Genomic DNA, 25,399 nt, shown 5'->3' on the forward strand with positions numbered 1-25,399 from the left:
ACCATAGCCAAATTCGGAATTTAAAACATTCAAATTCTTTTTTTTTCAGAGAATAACATCATAACCGAAGGATAGTGGTTCGTAACGTATACGAATAGAGATTATTTTCAAAATTAAATCGTATATTGTTTCCTATAAACAAACATCGAATTTAAATAGAAAAGGATCACAAATTAATTTGTAATTCTCACATCTCTCATCTAGGGGGCAAAATTTACTCTTTTACAGTCATTATTTTCCAAGGATTCATTTTGCTTGCACGCAATTTACGCTTCAGTTCCTTCCTTTATTGTGCGCAAATTTATACATATAATTACTTGCATAACGATCAGAGTTAACGATAAGGAGGGCCTTTGATTACGCGTCTACCGACAAATTTAAATCGGCGCAAAAGCCTGAAGCAAAACGATTGTTTTTTTTTTTTATAGAATATAACCGGGACTGTTACGATCATTCCTAAAAGGAAATCTCCGTCCCTTTCTTGCAGCGTGGCGAGTTTCCACCGATTTGCCCCCGCTTAATACGTTGGTTCCGTATTTTCCAACCGATTACCCGGATAATTACAGAGCGCTTCCACGCTTTTCTCAGCGAGTCGTATAATATTCGAAACGGTTACCACTGTCGTTGTCGCGATTCCACCGTCGTAGCAACTATGAGAAAGAACTTGTGACCACAATTCGCGAGAATTATAGTGATTGCAAAGTTAAGAGACACCGCGATTACCGCGTGCTTCGAGTTATTGAGGAGAATGGGAAAGGGGGAATGTTCGCCCTTTTAAAAATGCGAATCTACGAAATTATTCCCATATTGGTTTTAATCGAAAAAATGCAATAGTATTTTGAGTATTAATGATGCTTATTAATGGAACGATTATAAAGAAACATTGTTTAATTGGAAGATAAGCCAGGAGGATTATATTTTTTATTTTGATTTATATATATATATATATATGCTCTTTTTTTCTCCTTTTTTTTTATCATTATTTATCGTTTAACGATATTTTCGAATTGTTGTTAAAGATTTAGAAATTAAGTATAAGTCGCATAAAAAAAATCTCTTAATTAAAGAGATTTTTCAATTGATAAATCAATCGAATAGTTTAACAGTGTTTACTTAATTGATTTGTTATTCGATATTTCTGTACGATCTTACAGATATGAAATTATAATTAGATTGTAATATTGAAACTATAATTAAATTAATTGAGAACTATCTTTGATATGTTTGAAGTTAAAAAAGATTGGAATTAATAACAAGGAAAATTGTTAAATTTTAATCCAATCCTTTTAATATTCGTTCAATATCAATATCTATAATATTTTTCTCAATAAATGATATTTCACGATAAGAAAGCGGAATTAATTCGAATATACGAACGTTTTGAATAATCGAGGTAAACTACTATATTTCCTTTCCTTTCAAAATTCTAATACAGTGATCCCGCGCAAAGTCGAACAAATTTTCTCGATAAGTTATTTCAATAATTTATTATTCATGGAATAAATCGTATGCACGAAGAGCGACGAATAAACGTTATTCGAAGCATTTTAAACGATGGAGATAGTTAAAGATAATTTTATTCGAAATTCAGCGGGTCAGTGGCCAACTCTGATCTCGTGCTGGCCAACGAAATGGTGGTGGCGATCGCACGGTGCCCTCGCGCGAGAGATAACTTCCCCCTTGGACGAACTATTAATAAGAGAGGCCGTTCAATTGGGTTTTAACAGCCGAAGCAATTTTGTACGATCTAATAGAGGATCGTTAAAGGTCTGCGTAGACACCTACTTAACCGGCCGTTTACCGATGCCGGTGCACGCGAAGGAATTTATTGTCCCTTGCTCGCAATACCAACTTATTATACAGCGGTCCAATTTGCGATAAAATATTTACCACGCCGGCTGATAAATGCCGGCAACCGTGGTAACGTAAGCGATGCGATAATGATATTTTAAATGCGGATAGTACGCGCTTAAACGATTTTTTACACAAATCTACTTCTTTCGATACACGTATAAAATTCGCTAAAACGTTCGAGCATCGATATAAGTAAATATTGAAGAGAGAAAAAAAGAAAGAAACTTTTGAATAAAGGCAGTTTTTTCTATATGAAATTATATCGTACAAATGATAACGATGGAATATTTCTAATAAATTTTTGGAATTTTGGTTTTAGGTTTTACACAAGTACGTTCCCCCCGCGACGATTCGAGGATAATGGTTATTGCGCAACGGTCAGGGAGAAAAAGAGGAGGATATTTTCACGACGGTGGAAAGGAGGCGATCTCGAGGGAGGTTGATGCGTCTGCCCCGCTGGGATAATTAATATAAGCCTCTTCCTCCCCGAGGTATCGCTTATTTATCGCGAGGTTTGAAGCCAGAGCTAGCGTGTAATACCAGGCAGTGAAATATAGTGGCCATAATGTCGAGTATTTTATACCCGCGACCGAGTCTGGCCAACTTGTAACCTTTGAACACGGTCCCAAGGCGATCGCTTGCAATGATGCTTATTAAATCGAGGATCCTAGCAAAGGATAACCGTTCTCGTCGTGGCAAAAATGGCACGCACGCGAGATTAAAACGAATTTCGTATCCTAATATTATCGACTCGAAATTAAAGGGATTTAAAGGAGATTCGAGGAGAAATATTCGACTCAAAATATTTGAGAGATATCGATCGATCGTTGAAATAATTAGAGAGGAAAGCGAGGTAGGTGCCGCTCGCCTTCTTCCACCGATGGAAATTTCACTGGAGGACACTCGCGGGGATACTCGATATACTCGTCGTGTCGAGGTGATCCTTCCGTACACAGACAGCCGGGGAGAGATCGTCGAAGAAACTCAACGTCAACGACCGTTTCTCCTCCTCGCCGAAGCCACGCACGACGATCTTGATCGGGCTCGAGAGACGTCGAGCTTAGAAGTGGCTTCTGATCGGCTTCGATCGCGTGTCGATAATGAATACCGTTATATATATATATATAAATATACTCGACGTTTTTCAACGTCCCACGGTCGTTCAACGAAAAAAAAAAGAAACAATTTCCATTCCTATCGAATCGTCCATTGTACTAGAGAGAATCTCGAAGAGAGGCGAAATTCTTATCGAAATTCCACGATACTTTACGATCTCGATTTTTTTTTCTTTTTTCTTTTCTTTCATATTTCATCCTTTGGCGTTACGGAACGGTACGACGAGCAATACGGAGTTTTATCGCGTAACGTTCGCCACGGATAAAACCGTTGCTCGGTTTGCTCGGATCTCCTCACCTTCCGGTTGGTCGTGATTCAACCACGGGGGAAAAGATGGCGGTGGAACGGTGGAGGGGGGGGAGGGAGAAGGGTACATACACAGGCGATCGACCTACGCAATTTCATCCTCGGAGGAGGAGTGCATCCTTTGTCGTAAAAGAGACGAGATAGTGGGCAGGCCGAGATAACGGCCGCGATAACTAGATAAGAGGCCGGCCAAGTATGTAAATGTTGGCCCCAATAACGGTACGGATTTCCCACACGATTCTGGCATTCCATTGCTCGGGCAACGCTTCCTGCTTCTCGCCGCCTGTGAATCGTAACCGCGGCTGCATATGGAAATCGATGAGGATCGTGCGTACTCGGGATTCACAGCGAGAGGGACGGTTGAAATCGTGGGATCCCACGTTTCTCCAGGCGTTATTCCCTTTATCCTTTTAATTAAGTGGAAGTGAATAGTAGATGGCAGTTTGGAATCGATTCTCGATTATTTTTCTGTCCAGTGATGGATAGAAAGTTCGGGGAAAATGTCGATATCCTAAAAGGAGTTCTACACTTGAATTATATTCGTGACGGTGGTGGTAGCTGGTTGGCCGCGATAACATTAAATAGTACACGTACGTAAAACACGATATATCCGGAAGTGCCGGGTCTTCCTCCTTACCACCTGTAGCGACAGAAATATCTATTCCCCTCGATCGGTTAAAATTATATCGTCGTGTGATTTTCACTTTCTATTTTGCCTCGCGTATATATATTATTATTAGCAACAACTTTTTCAATAAAGTTGATTTTAAGTTAAAAAAAAAAGAAAAAAAATGTACATAAAACGAAAACGATATTTGCAAGAAATTCCGATCTCGAGTCAATAAAAATTCATTATTATCTTATCGAAGAATGCTCGATTCGAGTGGTATACCTGGCTTGTTGATAAGTGCTCTTTCAATCCTATTCATTCGTTTCTCAAATGGAAAATTATACGCGTAACAAATTAGCAACACGTTCTAAATATATATATATATATATATATATATATATATAAATATATATAAATATATATAGGCAATATAATTTATCTTCTCGCTCATAATCGTATATTTTTCTCAACGATTATCGTTGCACGAGTGTTTCTTCGTAGATAAATTATCAATTTAAAAAGCAAGAAAGAGAGAGAGAGGATAAAATGATAATTAAAGTTATTAAGCATGGATTATTAAGCAAGTTTTTTTTCTACGCGTCGCGGGGAAAAAGCTAATGAGATCGATACGAAGTGATAATTCAGACGAGAGTCGATGTTTATTGAAACAGATACACGCCTAGCGTCTGTCATCGTATATGGATCGTATATGGATTTTCGAATCGAAGAAACGTGCGTATATGTGAAATATTTCTTCGTTAGAAACAGCTACAATAATATTTAAGAGTTATGCGTTACAGCGGTATAATATAAACGCAGAAGAATGCAGAGGCGGCTCGTTACTCTCTCGGTAATGGCAATTTTATTTTCGTTCGCGTTAAGTCGGGACACGTCATTTGCTTTGACTGACACCTAATCGCGGCCAAAAGTTCATTACCATATTCATAGAATTTCATTATTATTATTCGTGTGCGTCGTTCTCTTCTGGTTTCTCGTTACCTTCTTTCGTTCAATTCGTTTCCACGAATAATCGTATTGTTGGAAACGCGCGAAAGTATATAAACACTCTTTTTTTTTTTATCCTTCGATACAAATTTTGAATATGCAATTTTGTTCTTTTATTTATTTATTTATTTATTTATTTATTTATTTATTCATTCGTTTAATTTATTCTCAATCGAACTCTTGTCATAATATATTTGTAGCGCGACGAGTTTTTACGTACTCTTTGAAACAATGACGAAACGATTCTTTTTTCTTTTTTTTTCCTTCTTTTTTTTTTTTTTTTTACAGAAATGTCACCTTGAACGAAATGAAACCATAAAACAGTAAAGTTTTAACGCGTTTTTTTAAATACTACAACTTTGTAATAATGCGCAATTTTAAATTACAAGATACACGGAATTTAGTCGCTTCTTTAGTTATAAAAAGAAAGAAAAAAAAAAAATTCTTAGGAAGAATCTTCAGAATATGGAAATTTTAAAGAGATTCGTTTCGTTCTTCGTTTCGAAGAGATTTTCCATTCATATTCGAAATCACAATTTCGTGTTCTTCGACGAATAATTCAAATTTTCTAAATATATATCGCACTGAAAATACCGTGCACTTTGCATTATTCCCCGATCCGCGGGAATAATTAATAGAATGATCGGTGAAGAGAGGGGAAATATTTGAAGCAAAGGTAGACGGTCGGCGAATATGCACAGGCATCGTCGGTATTTCGACGCGACTCTACGGTGTCCGGTCGTAAACGAAAGTGAAAATAAATTGGTCGGACGGTTCCACCGCAAAATGCAATTTACTCCATTCATGGAGCCGGGTCCCTCGCGCGCGTGTGTATGTATATATGCATGCATGAATGTACGTGCGCGTGCGCGCATCGAAACGGGAGATCTCGGGGCCTCGACCACGGCAGACACCTAAATTATGTTTCACGGCCGATTCTCAATTCACTTTCTTTCTCGCCTCTTACTCGCGTCTCTTTCCTCGAAACGGTTCGAGGAATGCACGCGCCTCCGCTGCACCGATCCGGCATCGATATCATTTTTTTCTCCCCCCCTCTCTCCCCCCTTCCCTCGATCCACCTTTGTCATTTCTGTCAACTGACGTTCAACTGAGCAAAAACAAAAAAAAAGCAAAAGAAAAAAAAGTCTCTCTCTCTTTTATCCCGGCGTGACGTGACGCGTTGCGTGTCGACTCGTCGTCGTCGTCGTCGTCTTCGTCGTTCTTACGCGTGAGCGGAGCCTCTGACTCTGAGTTTAAACTTTTTTACCCTTGGATCGCGAATAAATTAGCCGCGTGGCATCTATGGTATTATTATGTTATTACCGCGGCTACTCGCCGCGATGTTCCCTCTCTTCTCTGTCTTTCTCTCTCTCTCTTTCTTTCTTTTTCTCTTTCTCTCTGTCGTCTATTAATTTATCGTATTCTTTTACGGCGCGTAACGCTCAAGGGTCGGCCACTATAAACGGATGCTTAATAACATCCTCGGATATACCTAGCGGATAATGATTACGAGTCAAACATTTCTACGTTTACTTTGGGACCCCGGCCTCCCATTACACCCATGAATATTACTCTTCATAAAGTCGGGTGTCACGCGCCGTACGAACCGTATTTACGATCCTCCCCTCTTCCTCCGCCCGCTTGCGCACACCCAACGACGAGCGATACCTCGGTTGAGGTTACTTATTAAGTGCTCCTCTATTAACTTCCTTCTCCTTAATGTTGGCACCACTGACTCGAGTCAGTGGCAACGGTCGCTCGAGTTCCTCGCTTTCGGACACGAAAAACGGGTCGGATTTCGACATCTTTGAACAACAGATTGTGTTCGGAACAAAATTTCTCGCGTGTGGACGAGGCATAAGCTTCTCGAAAGTGAGAATCGTTCGGGAATCGCCGTCTTCCTCGTTTCCATTTTCCTCTTCCTTCGACGACGAGTCTTCCCCCCTCCCTCTCGATCGCGGTTGAATATTAAAAGTATGGAGCGGATCGAGAGGCACGTGTGTCGCGTGGGAGATACACGTGGTATGAAAAGTCCACCCACCAGGAGGAGTTGAAACCGCATTCCAGGTGACGTCTGGCGCCAAAAGTGGTTCCCAACTGCGCTCCACGAGGAACGTTGTTGAACGCGTTGCGAATGATTGGCAACGTGGACGAACTTTCTAACCGAGAAGGGAACCCTCGCCCGGCGAAGGTTAACGAGTATAACAGTATATCGCGTGAGTGTATGTGTATCAATTATCGCTTAAGATTTCGGCGGATATATATACATATAAAAAAAGAAAAGAACAGCGCGAATAATTTTTGCTCGTTCGCGCTTACTCCTCGTACACGAGAAAGTAAACGTGATTCGTGATGTGGAAAGTTGGAATTATTTCGTTGTTATTATTGGAAATATATTTGTCGTTAATTGTTGCGATTGTAAAATTTATACGATGACGATATATGACGATGATCGATGAAACATGTATCGACCTCTATGACCTCTTCACGCTTTCATTTTGTTGCGAAAATAGAACTTGTCGATAGGAGTGTCTTCAATCTATACGTATTATGAATTCGTATATACATATATATATATGTCTGTGTGTGTATGTGCATATACAGCAATTTTCCTGCCTATTATCGCACAAGTGCGCACGTATAATGATCATTTCGAATACTATCATACTGTACAAAACAATTAGTCTGGATTGCTTTCTTATATTATCAACAATATAGGAAGAGTTCAGAAGCCAATCAGCGTAAATCATATTTTTTAAAAGCGGCTTAGTAATGGTTTAAAAAATATCTCTCTTTATCGTTTAAAGATTTTCTTTGAGTTGTGCAATTATACTCGTGCGGAGCATTCGGATTTTTATTTCTTATTTTTTCTTTTTTTATCTTTCGATAAAAATCGATAAAATATCAGATGATTCGATGTTTCTTTTTTATTGGAAAATATTTCTGCTTTTAAATTTAATAAAAAATAGAAATTGGCGATAAAAGGTATTTTTTCTCGCGAAATGCAAAACAAGCCAATTCAAAAAACAGAAAATCCTTTCATGGGTTCACGAGTAATCGCAATTTTTTTTTTTTTTTTTTTTTTTTGCGAAATAAGAAATAGAAGCTGAACGCACGAATATGCGCGATTGTATACATTTGCCAGCACGCGAGAAGTTGAGCGTATATAATAACGTTATCCCCTTAAATTCCAACATACTAATCCGGTTTATGAGTCTCGGATAGAAATCCGCTGTCTGGCCGATATGATAAAAATATTAAATGCCTCTCCTCAAAGCGAGATTGAGTTATCAAAAAGTTATCCTCTTTCGCCCGATCTGCATGGAAGTAGAGCAAGGAAAGGAAAGAAGAAGAAGAGGGAAAGTAAAAAAAAAAAGAAAGGAGACGAGTATAATTAAGAATAGGAGAAAACAAGAGGACGAATGAAAGAAGAAAGAACACAGAGAAAGAGAGAGAGAGATTAAATGGATGAAAAACACGCGAGTCCCTTTTCCATCGCGGCCATGTTGACGCGGACGATGCCTCCCTCCCCTTCCCCTCCTCTCCCCTTAACTCTCGAGCATTCTGATAAATAAAACATAGTCACGAATGAAGCCACTACCGATTGAATTTTATTCTATCGGTTAGCTCGGGTTAAGTTTTCGAATGCACGCGGATGTGGCGGATGAATTCTTATTTGCTTTAGACAAAGGGAACGTAAGTAGAAACGTGGAAACGAGTGGTTCGCGCGGTCGTTGTTCATATCCTTCCAAGGACGATCTCTTTCCCCGCTGAAGAGGATATCTTCTCTTTCACGCTTCAAAAAAAAAAAGGGGGGAAGAGATTCTTTGAAAAGTCACCGGCGCGTAACAAAGACACGAATGTTATTATTCGAGCGTGCGTTTTTTCTTATTTCGGAATTTCATTTGGCGAAAATTTCCATCTCCACCGACGTTAATTTCTCTCAACGTTTTCCCAAGGATCGGTCGGGATGATGATAATTTATCTTCTCAGAAACGACGTGGAAACGACGAAGTCGAATGGGAGGAAGGGAGCGTGGAAGGGGGAAAGTAGGTGGGCGACCTTTCGACGCCCCCGTAGGACGTTTTTCCTCTCCTCCTTTCTTTCCTTTTTCTTTTTTTTTTGCGGAATAAGAAGAAGTAATAATAACAATGAGAAATGTGACGAGCGGATGTGACAATGGCGCCCCCTCCCTCCCCTGGATAATGACAATGTTTCAGGCTGAACGCGAAAGAATGCCGGTTAGAGAAGAAGAAGAAGAAGTAGAAGAAGGTCGTTGGCCTTCGTACGACATTCGTTCGTGTAATTGTTATGCACCAGACATCGGGCGAGGCCGTGTTGAAAAACGCGAAAGATACCCAAAGAAAGATTCCGTGAAAGAAGAATTATCATTCGCCTTGGAGGGGGGAGGAGGCGGCTTTTTCCCCGAACCACAGGTGTCCGATATATATATATAGTCGAGGATTTTTCGATTTCTCGATTCAATCGCGCGCGCGCGTTTCGAAAAACATCGGGGCAAGTTTTTTCGTCGGGCGTAATCGCGATGCAAGACACGGCCAATGCTGTAATTTGACGTAAATGGCATGCGCGTATCTTTTGAATATATATATATACCGGGTTCTTCGCCATAATTAAAACCGCTTAAATTGGTTTTAACGGATTGATTTACTGCCTCGAGAACCGTGGCCGCGCCGCTACGGCTTCGATACCATTCCATTTCCCCGTTAAAACGCGAGGCGTCGTTCCCTGCGTTGCGTAATAGAGCAGCAGATGAAACAAGGGAAGCCGGTAGTTGAAACGTATCGCTCTGCGGCAGCGGAGATACACTGGTGACGACAATTGCCAGGATAGGAGTAAACAATATTCAATAAGAGATTTAAAAAATCACTTTCGATTTCCAGGGAACGGTATACGTTTCCACCTTCCAACGAAATATAGAGTTACCAAGGTACTCTTACTTTCGCCTCTTAGACGTCGAACCTTCGCGGACTGACACCCGATTACGTAAACGCGCGTAAAGAGAGCTCACCTAGCTCTCCTAGGGGAGATCGGTAACGGATAGGTCGTCCGAACGAAACGTTTTTTCGAGACGTCGTTCGAACACAGTCCATAAATTTCCCTCCCCGTTCTTTTTACACTACACCACTTTCATTTCAGATCGGTATTCGGCGTTCCGGTGTTGCGCACGCGCCGTTAGAAGAGATTGGAAAACGATCTCGTAACGAACCGTTGGAGGAATTTAAATCTGTTGCTCGGTCAACAGGAGCCACGACGAAATTAACTTTGCACGTAACACTGAAATTGGCTATGCTCTTGTTGTTACATATTATTGCATTAATAATTCGGTGTGACAGGATTTGATGAAACGATCGAATTAATCTTAATCTCTTTTTTTAAAGACTTTTCTGCTATTTGTTACCATTTTTTCAAATCTTCGGTTGATATTTTATATTCAATTTGAATTTTTACTGTTATTTTTATTGTTAGTTTTAAATTTGTATAAAACACGATTTCGTTTGCAACGAATTTAACGTGTATAATATATGATTTGATTTATTTTTTATTTTTATTAAGACATAAGTTCTTCTTATTAAGTATCCTAAAATTTTTCCCAAAATTCATTGAATTAATCATAGAGAGTTGCAAGTTGACTATCAAGTCATCTTGAAAAATAATAGAACATAACATGCTTTACACATAAAGCGTTAAAATTTTATGAAAAATGGTTAAAAAATATTATCTATAACACGTAAATATAATCCAGATCAATCCCTATTCCACGAAAATGAAATCACGAAAGTTTTGCAAACTATTTGAAAACTTAATTGTTTTGAATGGAATTATGTGAAACGAAATAAATCAACGCTCGAATAAATCGCTGATCATTCAGCGATCGGTTCAGTCACTGCGGTTGGTAAGTGAGAGGCCATCGTACGAGATGGAAAACTTCTTTCACGTTTTTCTTGGCACAACGCCCTTATTGCTTTATTGCTTTGCGATCTATCTTCGCCCAATATTGCGTAATATTATTACCGATATTTCTCTCTTTTCAATTTACATGATTATCCAATGGGAACTGTGAAAGTAAAGCGTGAGCGATTCGGACCTTTTAGAAAGCCGACACAGCCGATTGTTCCTGAGAGTAGTAAATATATCGATACACAGCCAAAAATTGCGCAGCTACCTATTGTTAGACGGAAACAAAGCGTAGGTAACTTCTGTCTGCCTGTGCGGGTCGCCTTCCGCTCGCTAGCGATGGGTTCGAGTTTGTCACAGGTTCGAACAAAACGAGATCGAGGAATCTTTTTATGTACGCGTCACAAAGGAGATTCTTATGCAGCGTCTTGTATGAAAAAAATATATATCGAAGTATTCCAAGACCAAGATAACAATTTCACGCAAATTTACTTATGCGCGAATTCTATGAGATTGTTGATGATACCTCTCATTATAATATCCTTACGAAACATATATATTTTGTATTTCATAATTCCACTCGTTGCTCATAAAAGTTTCAATAGTTTCGTTGCAAGGAAATAAATCTTTTTGGCGCGAAATTTGAATTTCATTAGAATCCGCCAATCGAATTGTATTTATAAACATCTCGTGTATAAACGTTCACTCAAAGTTGACTTGTTTTTTTTTGTCTGTTCGTCGATCCCATCGCTACCACGTCCACTGTTACGCGAAAGGATTCTGCGCTCGAGTCGGTGCACGAGGCGAGCAGCATTGTGACGACCCAGTAGGAAAACACGCGGAACAACTCACATTCTTTCGTAGCTAGACGGGATCGCGCGTCGCAATAAGGCGGACGGTGAGAGGGAAAGAAAAAGGGGGACGTTGGTATAGTTGCACAGTCGAACGTTGCACCCGATCAAAGTGTTGTTGCTTGCACGTTACAAATCGCACGCGAACGTACCAATCGGCTTTGAACGAGCCGTGGCAAATCGGAACGACCTCCGATAAATCCGGCTTGGATCGCCACGCCACCGGAACAATCGTTCCGAACAAACTTTTATTCCTCTCGAACAAAAGATCGGCAAAAGTTCATTTCGCGACAATGGTTTCGCGGCAAGATGCATCAACGATAAAAAAAGAATAAAAAAAAAAAAATGAATAAATCTAAGAGGATTTCGTTCTGCTCGATTCTTGGAGAATAATTGTTTAATTGTCGTTAATTAATATACTAGTAGCTTTATTGGCCTCGTTTTTAATACTTTTTTTTTTCTTTTCGCAGATAAGATCCACGAGGAGGAAGGAACAAAGATCGTGGTTCGTTTCGTAAGATTGTAAAATTCGATTGGGAATCGGATCGAAAAATTTGTTTTGTTTGTTTGTCGCGCGATTGAAAAATTATTGAAATCAGAAATTACAAGTTTGACTATTGACACAAGGGTTAAACGATTAGAATTTCCACGTATCGATTTGCACTATCGTCTGTACAAACTATGCAGACTATTATTTATGTAATAATGCATACTCGGTATTTAACCTCGTTCTACGCAGATGAACTGTGTTACGACATATGTTTTATGTTTGACGATCAAAGCGATTCAAAGAATAGCACCAATATGGCCACATGGTGTATGGTGTATCTCGGTATCGGCCAATTAATTCGCATGAATCGGATCACGAATAAAAGATGTTGATCGTTCCCGATCCAAGTCTCGCAGTCTAGTTCGTTAATTGATCTTTAAACAACACGTAACGTTGCAACGTTCCATCCATCGAAAAATAATTGACACGTGACACGTCTTTCGAATCTTCGAGATAAATTATAGAAGCAACCAATGAAACGAGAGACGAATATATCGAATTAAAAATTGGCATTATCTATACATTTTTGATTCATTTTTAAAAATTTCCTTCATTATCAACTTATCATTATCAACGTATAAATATTGTCGTCATCGTGATTCGTTATTCCTAGCGTGATATCTATTTACGTGCCTATCTCCTCGCACAAACAGCGCCGGATTAAAATCCTTAAAAGCCCTAATTTTCAATCTACTGTGAATTGGAAAAATTATATACTGAGTATACTACCTCTGTCCCTTTTTTAAGCATCAGCGTAAAATAAAATTTTACGATGCCTTGTTTCGTTTATTAATCCAGCACTGTTGACGAATAAACGTACGCTTCACGTTTCGTGGAGACCTTGTTGCTTCCGAGTTTTACATTAATCATGCGCGCATGCGCGTCGGTGAAAGCGAAGGCGAGTGTAATCGCGTTGTATTAAGAGAATATTATACACTCTAGGAGGAGTAAAAAAATTATTCCGCTAATTCTGTGATACAACACGTCCCATTATACGGTTTTTTCTTCTTTTTTTTTCTCTCTTTTTTTCTACACTCGTAATCCAATGCTTCAAACGAGTGACTTATCGCAAACAATTCAGGTCCACGGAACGAAAGCTCGTGTTACAGTATAAACCGTTCGTTCCCGTTCCTTCATTAGACATGATTTATTTCAAGACTAGGGTCCTCTTCCTCTTCCTGGTAGAAACAACCTACTCGACCAGCCAGTTCTTTGTTCCTTACGTATCTCGTGTTCTCGCTCCGTGCAACGAGATATTTTTCTAAATTTGTTAACCCTAACTTTTGTTGTTCGAGGATAAAATTTTCCCGAGTATTTTCTCAGTTCTCGTGTATGCGAAAGAAATGAAAAATTCAAATATTCCGAGTTTAAAAACTGTTTAAAAATTATACTTGAGAATCATTAATGCAATAATTAAATCCTGCAGATAACAGAATTGCATCGTTCTCGAGAATTTTTTGAATAACCTCTCAAAATTCATTCGATCAATTTCTTTCTCTCCCCAAAACACATCAAAGATATTTTCTACTATAGATATTTTCTACTATTCCTAAAATTCATTCCACTCTCGTTTTCTTTTCCCGACCATGACGAGGAGATTACAGAAAGAATATTAAGAAGAATAAGATAGTAATTCTCTGTGGTAATAGCGGAACTACTTTATACGATTCATTTTCGTCTTTCAACCACGACTGTGACAAATGACCTGTCCCATGGGAATCTGCGAACCACCTTTGCATACCGGAACGAGCATTATTCCCAAGGACATCGCGCGCTGTTTTCGCCACGCTTCCTGGATCCTGGATTCAGATTCGTTACGAACATATCGATCGATTCTAATTAAGCAGCTCTCTTTCTGTCGCGATCCACGAAATATTCGAGGAAACGTAATTAAAGAGGGATTATTAAATTGTATCTCGTTGTTGCGAGATCGTGGACGGATGGAATTTAGCGTTTTAATAATACGATATTTTGTATTTGTTAATATTCACACCTCTCAACGGGGTAATTACGGGGTATCCGTTATTATTCGAGCATCTCGTTCGTGGGAATCGCAATCTCGTGGATAATCAATCTTCGAGCCGAAGAATTAGATGATCTAATGTTGTATATTGCGAAAATTAAAAATAGTGGAGGAAAATGTATGATAACCTTAATTGGAAAAAAGAAATAAAGTAAACGATACGCAAATAATTAAATCTCGATAAATCTCCGTTGGAATAATATCTGTATGTGTATTTTTACGACGTTTTTTATAAAAATATTGACACGAGATTAGTGGCAGATGGATTTCAAACGCGAGTATTTAATCTTTACGCATCATTTCTTTTTATATCTTTCGTATAGATGTAAATATGTGTTAGTAAAACAAGCAAGCGATAAGTTTATCGAATAGTATAGTATATCCAGTTGGAAAAGAGTTTTCTTCAAAAAAATCAGCAACTCTTTTAGGAACAAGAAATACGAAGATAAATAAAATTCAATTCCTTAATTAAATATATTTCGATTGAAATGAAAATGATGATCATAATGGAAATAAATATACACACATACGAGGAGAAATTCGGATGTAAAGGGAGCAAAGGATCAAGCGGCATGGATCTCGAAGAGACGGAAGCAGACGGAAGAGAGTAATGGGGGACCTGGGTCTTTGTCACGTTGTCACGAATTCGACTTTCGAACAGATCCGCGAAATGGCTAAAGGTGATGCGATCCGCGACCTCTGCAGGTCGAACGATATCACTTTCGCTTGCAAAGATAGGCAAATTCCGTATCGGCGACCTATGAACCCGCCTTTCCCTTCTGCCACGATGTGACAACAACACCGTGATGATAAATATTCAATTCGCATTCGTGACAGGGAGGGGGAGCTCCTTTTGTCTCGCCGTACTCTTTCCTAATTAATTAATTGTTCGGTCGGTTCACGGGGCCACTAGTAGGTCGGTGTGGCTTCCACTTCCTATTTTCCAACCGCCATTTCCCACGCGAGACTTTTTCTCTCGGCTGCAACGATTTACTCTTTTCTTTCCTTTTCTTTTTGCCGACCATTCACTCGACCCCACAAACCGGGAATGGAATAAACGGAGAGAGAGGGGAAAAAAGATATTCGAGAAATAACTTATAATTATATATTACGACGTTTATCTAGAATCCTCGAGGTTCAAACACGAAGTATTATCGCACGATAATACTTTGTTTCTAGACTGCTTGGCACTCGGCCAAAAAATATTTTTACGACCTCGCGACCCGATTACGACTCAATCATTACACGACGCGTAATTACGGGTAAACATGTGAAATAATACATCGTGCAATAATTGGATGAAGTAAACATCTGTCCGATAACAAAAATGTGTCGTTGATGGTTAAAGTCCGAGCGAATTTTATATTTCACAATAGCGTTAAGCTCAAAGTACAGGTGTACGTGATAAACGGGGAATAAAACGGTTGATAAAAACTGATATAAATATAAAATACGTATCATCGATTGCGAATCGATTTACGGTCACGCTTTAACGGGCTCGAAACGAGGCCCGAGAATTTTTACCCCGATACCGTCCTAAATTAACACCTGATAAATGATAATATGACCGGTGCAGGTGCGTGAAGAGAAGGAATGAAAATAGGTTTACACGCGAACCGATTTCACACATGTCGGGGCACGTGCAGCTGGGCGCAGACCGCGCGCATTTCTCCCTGGCATAACTCTCGATCGCGTGGGCAATGCCTTATAGGTATTGTGATCACCGATTGCAAAAGATCGGCGACCTCTTTTCAGATACAGACCGGCTCGGGATCCTGTTCGATGGTTAACGATTTGCTAACCAACGATAAAGATCTATCGTACAGTGCAGTCAACGAATTGACACGACACAAGAGTGTTTTTTTTTTTTTTTTCCTTCACGAGGGGTTTTTCCTCTCCCAGAGCAAGTGTTCGGAACGGGAGATAAGATATATATTTTTGTTTATAATTTAATAACAATTTCCATAAATTGTTTCTCGAATTCGTGAAGCTGTTCTTTCTATTCGCGCGAGAACGCGAGGATGAATACTTTCTCATGGCGGCTCAAGGAAGAAAACTCGAAGGCGGTTGGAAAGGGAGAAAGGGACGGAGAAAGAGGATGGTGGCTGCGAGCGAAGTAAAAGAAGAAATGGGGGGAGAGGGGAGGCGAGAGAGAGCCGCGTGACAGGCTCCGAAGAAGAGTTAAAAAAGAAATAGAGTGATGAGCACGTGGAGGAGGGAAAAAGGGAAGGACATTAGAGTCGACCTTGAAAAGAACCTTGCAAGGCCGTTACGCCCTGGACCGTCTCGACCCGCTGCTTTCATAGGCCGGATCTCGTTTGAGATACGATACGGAGAAAGTCGATGAAATCGGCATTTTTTCATTCGTCTATTTTTATCAACTCGAAGATCAATCTACGAGGAAAGACAATTTAATCGAAATTATTAATACTCTACAGAGAGTATATGTGAATTAAAATCGAAACATATAGCGGATCTAATTTTTTCTCGATTTAATTGTTATATTATTATTAGTTTTCATTATATTCGTTTTCGTTATATTCGATTGTTCATTTTTTTTTCTTTTAATCAAAAACGTATATATCACAATTTAAGATATAACAACATAGGTTACGATTTATCTTTATTAAAAATAGAAAAAAAGATAGTGATAAGGATAAGCCTGAATAATTCACGTAATCGAGACGAGATATCTTATCGATAGACTTCCTTATCAGTTATTATCGTTATAAAGGTCGATTGACGTCCTAGAGAAATTTTTTAACACGAGCACTTTTTTAATGCGAATTTAATTCAAAACGTGACTATATACATGTAATCGTATAACGTTAATAAATAATTGCATTTCATCGAGACGTCTATCAAACATGATTCAATTTGATAACGACAAAACGAAGAACGTCAAGGTTAGTTCGATTTCAAATCGAAACGAATTCCGACGCATCGGAGAGTCGGGACCGTTTACGAAACAGGAATTTCAAGCTCGTTCATTTTCTTGCTCGAGTTCATGCACGATAGTTGCATCAATGTCCCATAAATATTCGTTAACCTCTAATAAGCGTTCCTTTTCATTCCGTCCTAACTATACCAGCTAGATAATAGTCTGCCTCTGTAATTACCAACTTACTCTAGAGCCCTCTAGGGGTTAACTAACGAAACTAACCCGGAATACCGCGCATGCCCCGTTTCGACATCTTTTTCTCCACTCGTATTTCCTCGTCTTTCCATCGAAATTTCGACCAATCGATCTGAATAAAAATCAGGCAGAAAATTCTTCTCCAATCGAAAAATAAGGTAGCACCAGTATGGAGAAACTGTGCTATATTATAGGACGTTGATCGGGCGTTACGCAAGATTTCGTTTGCTGTCGAGTTATTCGTCGAGTGGTGGCTGGTTTATTTGTTGGACTGGTGGGTTGGTTGGCTGCACGGCAACACGGCAACTGCGAAGACGATCGACCAGCCACGAACAAGAAGTAAAGGAGAACGTCCTTGCAAGGCCGGCCGCCGACGCCCGAGAGCCAAGCCTCTCTCTTTCGCTCTCCCTCTCCTTCTCTCACAGCTTCGTCAACCTCTCTTCCTCTTTCGCCTCACTGGCTCGTTCGCTTCGTTACACTTCTCGCTCGTTCGATTCCTGTCTCGATCCCACTTTCGATCCACGTATCCTCTACCGATCCTTCGTCTGCACGTTCGCCGCGGCTATGTAACATCCAACCTACCATCCTGTACCGCTTATATAGAAAACTGTCGTCTCACCTATCGCGAGCGTGGTTACCAACGCGCGCATCCTGCATTCCGATCTACTCTGGGGCCTGGATAGAAAAGCGAGATCGCGTGAGAAAACAGGGAAGGATCGACTTAATTCGTTTGACGATGATTAGATACCGACTTCGTGGAAAGCCAAACGTTAGAGCCTACGATTATTTCTCACGCTCACGTGAAAAGAAAAATATTTTTTTCCGATTTGGTCGATGATTATTTTCGTATTCATCCGCTAGGGGTCAGGTATGTACAAGAAAGTGAAAAAAAAATATCTCAAAGTTAAAAATCAGAAGATATTGATCGAATAGATTTGATACTATTCGATGAACAGATTAGTGGAAATTTTTCAGAATTATTTTTGAAAATAATCGCTGTAATTTTTATATATGATTTAATTACGATATCTGATTAATGTTATTCTTTACAAGTAGACGAATTGTAAAAACTTTTTATCATCTACATAACTTTTTCAAAATTTGTTGCAGGAATATCGAGAAGATGTTTTTCCCAGATGAATCTTTATTTTAATTGAATTTATGACCATATATCGAATTTGATCCCATCAAGTGTATCCACAGAGAGAGACTTTTACGACTCGTTTCTTTATTCGATCGAATAAACGTGGCGATGACAATACGGCCAAACGACCAAGGACTGGGGAATAAAATTTCTCGTGTATTATCTGTGTTCCTGTCACTGCACCACGGTGCGCCGGTTAAAAAATTATCCCTGGCCGCCCTGTCTGCTTTGGTTCTACCTCGTCGACGAATAAATTCACCGATAATGGTGTTACTACAAGTTTTTTTTTCCCAATGCCTTCGTTTCGATATAAGGAATTTACTATCGTTGCGATATTTTGTAACAGTACTTTGCGGCTTACGATATATTTGCTATAAGTCAGCAGGAATGCTGTGAAAAGAGTGCTGAAAATGTTCCTCGTACGAATCTTCCACTTCTCGGAACGACGATAAACGTTAATTAACAAGACATCGACGTGAAGAAAGCTGTTTGTTCCCTTGTTTAGCGCGTATCAGTCACGTCGAGGCGTTAAACAAAAGTCGATGAACTTTTGTCGTAAATATAACCGTTCCGAAATTGTCTGCGTAAAATAACGCGTTACATGCTTGTCACGTATAAACGTTGCGTTCCATGGTGTCGATCAGATTTTCTCACGCATGACGAAACTGTTTATTCATTATCGTTACGGATGATTTTCCTCTTACACAGAGTATCTAAACTGAAATTACCATCTTGATTTTTGTTATTATTATTATTATTATTATTCGCAGCGGGAAAAATGTTTGAATGGGAATTGAATTATTTCTAAGCGTATTCCATTTATTAATTTTTAGGTTATGAATGGCGCGAAGCTCGGATACGAGTTAATAAATATATCAAAAGATATTAATCCGTTTAATTATTCAATTTAGAAGGATTTATTTTAATTCGAATCAAAACTTTTCTATTCAAAAATATCGTGTTACATCAAGCAAAGTATCAGGAAACGTATAATTTTGAAAAGTTGACTTTTTCACCAATAATAATCCGTTTAATATTTACGAGAAAGCTAATGAAATATGCAAAGGTGCGAATAATAACATTGCGATGATAAAAGTCAAGACAATTTTGAGATCCTGAGATAATAGAACAAGGAACAACTTGCAAAACGGTCTCGACTTGAATAAAATAATACCTTTGGACAAAAATCTCGCCCCGTTACGAATTTGTCTCGTATGAAAAGTCGCGTATCGACTTATATCTCGTAGGTGTGCGAGAGTAACGCAGTAAATGAATTTGCAGCACGGCTGCAAGTGGGCGCAAATCTATGAATGCAAACGCCACGCAACGCGCTCGTTCACGCGGCCCACTTCGTGCTCCATCGCCGGCAGAAATGTGCATGTGCACTTGCGGCTTGTTGCGCAGCTTGGCTGCTACTCTCGAAACTGTGGGCGTCGTGATACCGATCGATCAGCTATATACCGTTGTCGCTCGCATGAATCGCGCTTTTATAAATAGGCACACCGGTGTTTAGCGCACCGGGGCTAGATTAATATATGTATATATATATATTTTATTTTCTTTTTTTTCTCTTTTTAATGCATTGCGCGAACAGGGGAACGTGGCCAAAAGGTAATTGCACATCGAATCGAGTTGCCCTTTCCCACTCGACTATTATTTAATCAACGTTTTTCTTCATTCAGACTTCATTAAATATTGACACCGGTTAAACGATGTCATTTCTCGGTAAATCATTTTATCGATTATTAAAGAAACTTGGAAAGATATATTATCTGTATAAATCCATCTTGGATACGCGCTAGACTATCTCGAATGACGGATATCTTTGGAGAGCGATTTGTTAATACTCGGGGTGGAGGAGGAGAGTGGAAAAAAGGAAAAAATATACGCGGATAGGAATCTTCGCGACCTGATAAATCTCGAAGCGGCTCGAGGTTTCGATACGGTCTGTAATTACGGCGCGTAACGAAAGTGTTACGTGTAGGTGCTCTTGGAAGCCTTGGGGCTGAGAATCAGGTATCTAAGGGCGTGCCCAGACCGAGACGACTTTTATTGTCGGCAATATCATTGACCGCATCTATACACATTTTTCTAATCCTGCAAATGAATGATCGTTTGCCCATTCGTTCCGTTGCCATAAGTAGTCCACAAGACGTATCGTGGGAAATAAATGGAGATTAGGAAAAAAAGAAGAGAGGAATCGAAAGATGGTTGGTCCTCGCGAATCTCGGAGGAGGAGAAGGAAGGGGAGACATCTCCTTCTTTTTACTATTTCCATTTTGATAGGGAGAGGGGGATCATCGCAATGAAGAATCGAAAGCGACAACAAAGAAATGGAAAGTCAAGGCTAGCGTTTAATTTAATACGTGTAATAATACGGATCGCAAAAGATTTCTCCTCCTAAGAATTTTAACTCGTAAACTCAAGGTCGATCACGACTATTTTTAAAGACGTGGTGTTACACGTTTACACCACGATTAGTAATAAAGTTGACAATGTAAAAATTTAAAAGCTTGCTTAAAGGCGTACGTGCACGAATAATCTTACTTGTCATGCTTGATGAGCGTTAGATAAGATATTAAATTCGATAAAACGAACATTTCCTTCTTAGTAATCTAAACTCTTGAATAATCCTTTAGACTCTGAAAACAAGATATATATATTTTTTAAACGATTTAAACTATAATATGTTATAAACAAGAGGATTGACAAGAAACGATCGTGGAGCAAGCTTACCGATGATCTCTTTTGATGATCTTTTGGATCGATCCCACGTGACCGATAGGAGAAGCTCGAATCTGTGCAACGGATGAATAAACAGTGTGGCAAAAGGAATCGTAAAAAATATTCGAAACGTGATACATACTAGATAATGTCTAACAACAAATTCCGTCACACTCCTAACCAAATTGATTTATAGTCTCGAGAACGGTGACGTGTTACCATGGACAATCAATTGACTCGTGCTTTGTAAAGAAGTAAAGTATGTCGAGAGTTAAAAGTTCGAATCGATTGCAATCGAATGGAAATCGATCAATTCGAGAAGAAGATCGATCGATTGAAATTTTTTCTTTTCTTTCTTTCTTTTTTTTTTCGGAAATGGAGGAGCGTAAAGTGGGCGTTTTAAAGAGCTGAATATAGTATGAATATAGTATGTAACTGTGCTCGACTCGTACTCATCATAACCCGGTGATTTGTGGCTTGCCAGGGAAGAAAAGTCGGGATCGACAACCACTGGATCTTGAAACGATGCAAACGTGTGGTCAGTTTAATAAGAGACTGCATATCGCATTACCTCTAGCCGTATATCGAGGTGTCCTGGATACGCTTGATTGTCATATTCTTTTCCAATCGAGTTCATGCAAAATTCAATGAGAAATATCCAAAACGGTATAAATATGGATTGCACTCAGGCGATCGAAATTGACCGATTACGAAGAACCAATATGGTTCCTGCAGTTAGTTCGTACAGGAAGTATTTATTTATACTATTCTTTGTAAAAATGAATTTAATTCCGTATTTCCGTATACATTACAAAAATGTAATCTTTTTAATTTATTTTTAGAAACTTTGTGAATATCTTCATAATTTATTTTTATATATACGCGGCAATTTTTCTTTTATAAAAGGAAAATCATTTTAAGGAGATGAGATCAAAGTTTCAATAATTTTATTCATTTTTCAGCATAGGTTTATCGGATAAAGCAAAATTTTTAATTATAAAATGTTTAATTTTTAATATTCTATCAATTCGATTTCTGGAATACAACAAGAATATAGTTTATCGTTAAAAATGGCTCAATTTCTCCACGAGAAGAAATTTCCCTAGAAGAATGTCACACTTATCTTCATTACTACTGCCACATTAGACAAAGGTATGTCACGTGACCAAGCTTCAGTCGAAGCCAGGCACTATATCATGTCACGTGACGTGCTTTTGTACAGTACGTAACAGGTAATGAGGAAATTCGTCACAGAAAAATCGAACCATTTATCATTTTAATGGTAAAAGAGATAGCGTATTGTCCCCTTTGTCTCGTTGTGAAAAGTATCCTCAAATGAAATTGTTTTTAAAATTGAAAAAAAAAGAGAGAGATTTTTGTCACTGCTTCGAAAAGATTTCTCGTGTAAATAAAAAAATTGTAAATGCATTTAAACTTTTCACGTATTTATGGTGAATTTTCTCGTAATGTTTAGAATATCTCTATGATTGATTGTATACAATTAATCGTATATGCAACACGATATTTTTATATTCGAGCATGGAAAATAAAAAGGATAAGAATAATATTTATCGTAAAATACAAGAAAAGGGGAGGGGAAGAGGGAATAAAAGTACAGTTATTCGGACAAAGGCTGCCCACATTTACGGTCAGGATACTATAAAAGCGTTTACTTGGTGCACACCCAGTTCTTCCTGCAGTTTATTATTATTGGAAACGGTTCAAGAAATCTCGTTGCTATGTAACGCGTTTACAGAATGACGGTTCATTTTTCTTTATCTTCTTCCACTGGTGCGATGTTTCTCGCAAAACCGTTATTAACGTTCAAGCGACTGAGATTTTGCCATTTGTACGTCGGAATATGCAGGCTCTTAATGCAGGGACTCCTTTGAAAGATCGATTCCAGAGGTCAAACAAACGTAAAAGGTGCATAAAAAAGGTCGTTAAGGCTTATTTATTAAGGTATAAGCAATTGAAATTTGAATATTAGACAAAGCAAAAGGCAGATTATCTAATAAATCTTTATAATAAATAAACCTTAACTGTTACTTTTATATACCAATGTTTGACCTCTATTATTCAGAAAATCCTGCAAAAATTATTTCTTGAAAATATTAACCCTGTATATTTTTAATTTTAAAATTACCAAGTTATAATATATACTTAAATATACACATAAATAAAAATAGTGTTAAGAAAATAAATGTACGTGTCTGAATAGAAATTCTCCTTACAATTTCTTGTAATTGTGAAAACAAAAAATCTATAATTAGTCAATTTGATTTATTTATAACTATAGTGTTAAAAATGATTATTTCCATTACGATCGAGGAACGCATTTTATATAAAAGACGTATTTCGTAACGATACTTTGTTAAAAAATTTTGATGAAAAATAATAAATAAACTTATTAAGATGATAAGAGAGAAATGTGATTTAGATTCATAGCTTCATGATTTCTGATCGATCGTGATCACGATACATAAAGTTATTTTTGTCGTTTCAAAATTCCCCAGACTCTCATAGAGAACGATTTATAAGAAACTTTTCCTCGTAAGATTCATATGGTTTTTGCCCATTGAAATGCATATTGTACGGGGTGATTGACGATCACACATTTAACGCTTCGATGCACGATATCGAAATACTAGGCTACTAATAGAAACAACGAGATCTTCGACAGGTGATATACATATCCTTTCGACTATAAGCCGTGTCAAATAAAATATGTTACACCCGCATATGGGACACGGATCTCGCGTTACATGCCAGCCACACCGCAAGGTCATCGATAGATCCAACGATAGATATCTAACGCATAAATGTGGCCAATGACAAAGCAAGAGTTCGACTCTTCTCTCTTCTTAACTCTTTCCTTAGAAAAGAGAACTAGTTCTTTAGAGAAGAAGAGAAAAAAAATCAAAGAGAGAGAGAATTTGCAAATTTTATTTTGCAAAGACAAGTTGTGTATCGTGTTATAAATATATATCGATCAATTTCTCGATTGCAAGAGGAAACGATAAATAGAAGAGAAAAAAAAAAAAAAGAGAAAAGAAGTTGGACGAGTTGGTAAAAGCTATCTCGAAGGCGCGAAAAGAATGATTCATTGACGAAGGCTTGGCGATGTATCGCGTCAAATCGGCACCATTGATCTGCCTTTCAGGATGCAAGTAGTTAAGTAGTTGGTGCGTTAACGAAGAGCGACAGTTCACTGTTATCAAAAGACTTTGGTATGATAGTCGGTAAAAGTCTAGTAGTGAATTACAAGATCGAGCCGTGGCAGAGATGCATTGCCTTGACTCGTCCTTGTATGGAACGAGTATTCTTCGTATCACGGATCAATCGTGTGAAATTCCAATCTCGAAGAGAGACGAAGATGAAAAATATAATTTGATATTTTAATTATACTCGTAATAAATAAAGAACATTTGATTGTATGTACGAAATACGAATGAAAAATTCGTGGAATATTTTTTTTATCGTGATATCGATCATATATTGGTTAAACATTGAATCACCAAAAATTTAAAACTTTCTTTTTTCTATCTTTTAATAATTTTTAATACAGATTTTGTAATACTGTTCGCAGACAAACTGTAGATACGAATCAATACGAATAACTTTTGAAACAATGGAAATCATAAATTTAAAATTATTATATATTTTTAAATTCTATTTATCAAAGAAAAAAAAAGTTAATTATATTTAGTAAAATTTAATTATTTCTTCTTTTATGTTTTAATGTCCTTTCTTATTATTTCAGCTTGTTCATTCACAAGTAAAGTAGAATATTAATGCAAAATATTTTTATTAATTTCGCATTTTAACTCATTGTTCCTTGTAATTGCAAAATATACTTATTCTGGTATTACGTACGTGTTACATCCAGCAAGAAACGATTATAGAATGCGCTATCAACATTTCTATCCACAAATCTCGAGCCGGTATTTAAGACGAATATCTCGCATTCCTCTCTATTTACACAGTGAATCTAGCGACCATAGACAGAATCAAAGGAACGAAACCGCAACACAACAGCAGCAACAACGAGCGACCAATAAGTAACGATAGAACATTAACCTGCCTCGACAGTGGCAGTGCACCATAAGACACGTTGGATGTATAAAGCGCTTGGGCAATACCTACAAATAGAAGTCGTAAAAC

General features: G+C 38.2%; 1 long non-coding RNA gene across 2 annotated transcripts in view; it reads left to right on the top strand.

The window, feature by feature from the left end:
- LOC108002674 (uncharacterized) overlaps positions 1–23,654 on the top strand; it is a 33,627-nt gene extending 9,973 nt beyond the window's left edge. The window contains exons 2-4 of one of the 2 annotated variants that reach the window (XR_009832340.1): positions 50–7,107; positions 12,129–18,235; positions 18,478–23,654. This is a non-coding gene — a long non-coding RNA (uncharacterized LOC108002674). The remainder of the gene's footprint in view (positions 1–49; positions 7,108–12,128; positions 18,236–18,477) is intronic. The other variant, XR_001766902.3, reaches the window with a different exon arrangement.
- Positions 23,655–25,399: the final 1,745 nt, after the last annotated feature.

Source organism: Apis cerana, linkage group LG13, assembly GCF_029169275.1.
Source record: "Apis cerana isolate GH-2021 linkage group LG13, AcerK_1.0, whole genome shotgun sequence".
NCBI classification, from domain to species: Eukaryota; Metazoa; Arthropoda; class Insecta; order Hymenoptera; family Apidae; genus Apis; species Apis cerana.